Here is a 5,733-nt window from a genome sequence, read left to right on the forward strand (position 1 = left end):
GGGCGGGCTCGGGACGCGGAGGTTGCGGCCCCCGGGCAGAGCCTCACCCGCTCGCACCTACACACACACCCACCTCCACACGCACTCACATACCTACACACACACACCTGCACCCTCCCCCCAGCCCCTTCGTCAAATGCAGGATACACTCTGCTGCTCCTGATGCACTCGCTTGGCTCAACCGCCTAAATGTAAAGTTGTAGCTGCTGCTCTGCATTTACATCAGACATACGAAAGAAGGAGCATTAAATGCTCTTATTCCAACCACAGACAAGATCCCTGGGTTCTGAGCATCTGGCAGAGCGTTGCCCCCCCCACAACCCAGATCCAATGCCTGGATTTTAGCAGTTGGATTTGCTCAGGGCTGGGGTCATGACTGGATCCCTGTTTCTGTGGCCCTGCTCTACCAAGAGGCACCTGAATCTGTTCACCTCTTTCCATGGCACATCCGAGAGAGCTGGACTTGTTCTCCCGCCAGCCAGCGGGATACAGGGGGGGCAGGTCCAAGTGGTGGCTGATCCAGCTTTTGACACAGCCCTCCCCTAAGCCATTCTCACCTTCCTCGCGTTCCCAGTTCTGGCTCTGGGGATGGGGCGGGGGGGCAAGGGGAGAGAGCAAGAGTGACAAGGAGGAGAAATCAATATTTAAAAGAGGCAAGGATGACTAGCTGCCTGGACACCCTGTAAGTGCAGGAGAATTTAAGTGACTTGTCTCACATCCATGTGCTGGTACTGTCTGCCTTCCCAGCGCATGGTCTGTACACAAGTGGGGTTTCCTTTGTGCAGCATGTGAATGTTGATAGTGATTATTTGTGTCATAATGAAACATGCAATAAAGATGGAACTCAAACCCCCAAGGAGGGAAGGGGCTTTTACAGGGAAAAAGCACTTGTTTATTTCTGTGTGACTGTGAATAATTAATAGTGTGTGTGTTGGGGACAGGGGATTGCAAAGAGTCCAAAAGGAAGCATCCAACAACATGTCCTGGTGCCTCCGTACGCCCCTTGGGTCACTGGGCAGTCTTTGTTCGTAGAGCTGGCTTGTAGCACTAGCATCCAACGTTGCCCTAACCCTCCACCCTAGCGTGAAAATGTAGTCTTACTAAGGAACAAACATAACCATTCCCTTTGCGTCAGTGAAATCCAGGCCTCAGTCCAGTAACACAAATACTCGAGTCTGGTGTCTGGATCCAACCCATCTCGACCTCCCCCTACAGACTCTAATGTCTAAATACAGAAGAGGCTGACTTCTGTTGTTTACCGCTTGAGGAGGGGGAAGGTCAAAGCCAGTTAATAATCATGTCCTGGCATCTTCTAACCTGCCTGTCATGTTGTTTTCTATTCCATTTAGTTTGCCACAGTGGCCTCAGGTGGCCAAAAGCCCCAAGCCACCCCCTCAAGTTACCTGGGATGCCTGTGAATGTATTGAACCTGCCATGGGTGCATTTGAACCTCCACAGCCCTCCTTTGCCTAAAGAGAGTGAAACACCAGAGTCCTGCTCTCTTGCAGGTTCTTTTGCCAGCAGACCTGGTTGACTTCTAGTCCTCAGTTTTGCCAGCAAGCAGCCACCCCTGCAGAGCTCCATGCCTAATATCAGCACAGTCCCCGCTTCACAGTTTGCTTCCTGTCCTCTGGCTTCTTAGCTGGCATTTGTTGTCTATAATGGCCTAGGCCTTTGCCAAGACCATGGAGGGGTCCAGCAGGCTGAGCTTGCAGGTGGCAGTGAGAAAGCCCTATAAGGAGATGCTCCAGTTGGTCACTGCAGACTGTATTCTCTGGTTAGAGACCATTTATCAGCTGGTGACTTGTCCACAAGCACATTGTGCTTTGAAGGAATTAATCTGTTGTTCAATCATTATTTTTTATGAACAAATCTTAGCCCGTGCTCCGAAACTCATCAACAGCTGATTTGTCATTACCTATTAGAGACCTGTTCCCCTAAGCCAGAGACTCTCAAGCTGTGCTGCACAGGGGGTGTCTTTTCCTTCTTTCTTCCAACTCATGGCAACACAAAGAGCAATGATCCACTCAGCACCTTCCTGATATCCCTCTTCCGCATAAGCAATTGGCACAGGGATGTTCTGCTATTGTCAGTGGGAAGGGAGGTGGTTGTGAAAGTCATGAGCAGGCATGGAAGTGAGGGCCATGGCGTTGAGAGTGAAGGTCAACTCTGAGCACAGATGGGAGAGGCGGGGGACTGCTGAGCTGTGGCATTGAGGGAGGTGAGATGTGAAATAATGAATGCAAGGGTTGGTGACCAGGGGGCAATCTTTATATAAAAACTGTGATCCAGAGAGTCTGAGATCCCTTGACCTGTGCTCTAAGGGAAGGGCTCTGCTCTTACACTGGGAGACCTAACTCTTATCATCTGCTTCCTCTGCTGCCCTAAATAGAGCGAGCCTCATGACAGAACTGATTTTTTCTGTGATTAAGCGACTATCTGCAACATGCCTGAAATTCCCCTTTTAGTGATAGGTCTCAAATACAAAATGGCCAAGAAGGAACTTTGGAATCCATGCCCAGTAACGAGGTGGATGTGGCCAAATGGAATTCCCTTCCAAAGTCACTGCTCTGTTTTCCCATTAGCCAGCTGGCTTTAGCCCCATGTTGTAACCCCAGCTCTGCCCCTGACCTTGGGCACATTACTGAGAGGTACATGTTCACCAGTGGATGTGAATCTGGGTTGCCTCCATTTTTGGGGGTGTAACTTGAAACACCAGAAGGATGATTAATTCTTAGGGCAGTGGAGCAACCCCATGTTTCAATGTCACAAGAACTTGTGGATAATCAAGATTTATGTAAATCAGACCTGTCTCAGACTGGCTATCCAAAAACTAGAGCGCTCAGATTGTACTCTCCATGTCAGGCACCTCCATTACAGCCCAGAGACCTCTAGCACACCTGTACCCTTTCTGGCACTATGAAGAAGGAGATGCTGGAAGACTTGTATCACACCTGGGCAGAGTTAAGGATATCATGCACTCTTTGGAGTAGGTGGAGGTTGCATTAAGAGTGATGGGCATCTGTGGGTGTAGGAATATAGGTTATGTACTGTTTCAAGCCTTCATTTTGAATTTCCTGGCATTTTAGGTTTTAGGCTTTGGAGAGTAATCTGATCTCTCACACAACACTAGGCTTTTGTCTTCCCTAGCCTAGAGAGTGCATTCCCTCTGTTCTGCATGAAAAGTGCCACTGCTAAGTCAAAGGTCCTCATCTCCATTAAGCTGTTCAGCTGACTCTCATAGCCTGAATCAGCCAGACATTATAACCAGGTGAGCACAATCTTTGACATAGCATTGGCTTTTTCAAGAGATGGGAAGATCTTTGTTAAACAAATGGACTATCCCAGATGTTGTTCATCATTAAAATCTTCAACTACATCAGGAGCCCCTGAACAGTTTCAAATAGGGTCTGATCTTCAAGAACAGCCACTTTGTCAAAGGTCCTGACTGTCATGAAACCATTTTAGGAAGATATCCTGGTTCTTTAACAAAAAGAACATCTCTCCTGTTATGCTGGAGAGATTTTGGGCCAGCACGTATCTTGTCCCCTGTCAGGCCACCATGACACTTAGTGATTCAGTTGTGATTAAGAACATTCAACATTTTTGACTGTTTTAACTAATAAAATAATGATATAACTCCAAGCAGCATACCAAGCACTTACTTTCTGACTTTCTACAGTTTGCGGTTTTTAAATTAGCAAAATTAAAAAACCAGGAGACTTAGAATAAGACATTTTGGGGCTAATTTTTGTCACAACCCAAGGGTGTGATTTTGTTTGTGTGCGCTTCGGCATTGCTAAATTATTTCCCGCCACTAGGAGCTTTCTTTGCAGGGTGCATTTCTTAGTTGCAAAGAGAAATGCACGGTGCAAAGGAGTTCCCGCCACTCGCATGCAAAGTTGTGTCCCACTATTGGCCAGTTCTAAATTATTCCCACGTGGCGGCTAGTGATTGGCATGCTAGCCGTATAAGAGGCTTGAGCGGTTTCTGCCCAAGTTGGAGAACTCCGAGGAGAACCCCCGCAAGGGAGGACTCCATAACCATCTGGAGGAGGAGAACTTCACGTCTCGTGAAGATCTCTAAGCGCTGCGGAGCCTATCGAACCCAGCGCAGGCTACAGGGGTCTGATCAACCTCTGGCCTCTCCCTGTCGCCAAACGATCCCTCGACGAACCCCTTCCCTGCGCGCAAGTTCCACGGAGCCTAGCAAACTTCGTGTGAGTATATCCAGAGCTCTGCCCGGGTTCGAGTCCTGCAGGTTTATCTTCCCATCGCCGAAAACCCATTGCGACGTACTCTCGTGCCCTGCAGGTTCGAGTTTTGTTTTGTTTTGTTTTGTTTTGTAACTGCAACTCAAGCAAGTTTTCCTGCCTGCACCGCGACCATCTTTGGTGTAAGTAAAATAATCTTTAATCAACCGCTAAGTGTCCGTGCCTAATTCTAGCCCGCCGGCCTGCATTCCCCGACCCGGCGTGTCCAGGCTGCTGGCCACAGCCCGCCGCGCGCAGACCCCCGAGGGCCTCGGACCGCTCCTGGCCCACACAATTTTGAATGGATGAGAACAGTGGTTTTCAGCCTGTGGTCTGTGGACCCTTGAGATCCACAGACTATGTCTAACGGGTCTGCAAAATATGACTATTATCAATCAAAAGTATGTGCCTTCCCAATTCAAAGCGATTTAAAATTTTTTAGGGGTCCACAAATGAAAAAAGGTTGGAAACCACTGGATTAGAATTTAGAAAATAAAGAGCTGTTTTTTTGTTTCTCAAACACCTCAGCTAATTTCTCTGAAAGTATGCAATGACTGTTTGAGGCAAATGCATTTAGTTTTCACATGAGCATAAACAGAACACAACCTTAACTGTGACATCACAGCAATGAAAGTGTAGCCATGGGTACTACATCACACATGCATGCTTCTCCCTTTCCATTGGTTAGTTGGAATCCACTCAGTCCACCTCAGTCCCACAAGGTCTTTGTGCTATGGGACCTCATATATATGTTCTGGTATTCTCTGTGTGATATATGTCTTCACAGCTGCCAACTGCTCTGCCCTATCCAGTGCAACAAGGACTGCCACAAGCCCACAGGGGAGGCACCCAATGTCTGTGTGATATTCCAGTGGACGCTTGAAGTGACAGAGATGCAACTGGGGGCTCCAGCAATTTCTGTCAGAGCCGTGTGCAGAGTGCTACTCTGAGATGGAGGTAGAGGCTTTTCCCTGGTACGGCAAGAACCAGCTCCATGTAACAACAGGAAACACTCAGACATCTGTTTCACTGCAGATTTCACCATGCACACCAGACCTGGTTTCTTCTCTAAGACAAGTGCCCCATTAGAGTGCATTGTTAGTGGTGTGAATGGGTAGATTCAAAAGCATGCATGTGTTTTGAGCACAGTGCAGTAATACAGACTGCTATGCATATAGAGACTGTGTTTAGTTGGAGGAGTAGATTGGATACAGTGTTGGGAGATGAGGTAGAACAGGAGTCCTGCTCTCATACAAGACATAACATAGTTGTTATGATCAGTAGCCCTGAAGTGGCCACAGCCGAGATCCCAGCCGAGGCTCTGAGAATGCCATTGAGGCAGTTCCCATGCCAGAGTTTGTAAGGTAAATAGACAAGATGACTGACAAAGGGCAGAAGGAAAAAAAGTACAGATTGCAACTGGTTTTAATGGCTTGCAGCTGGTTTTGTGGGGGACCTGGGGAAGGGCTTGAATTACACTT

The sequence above is a fragment of the Alligator sinensis genome, unplaced genomic scaffold (assembly GCF_000455745.1).
Source record: "Alligator sinensis unplaced genomic scaffold, ASM45574v1 scaffold1097_1, whole genome shotgun sequence".
Taxonomy (NCBI): Eukaryota; Metazoa; Chordata; order Crocodylia; family Alligatoridae; genus Alligator; species Alligator sinensis.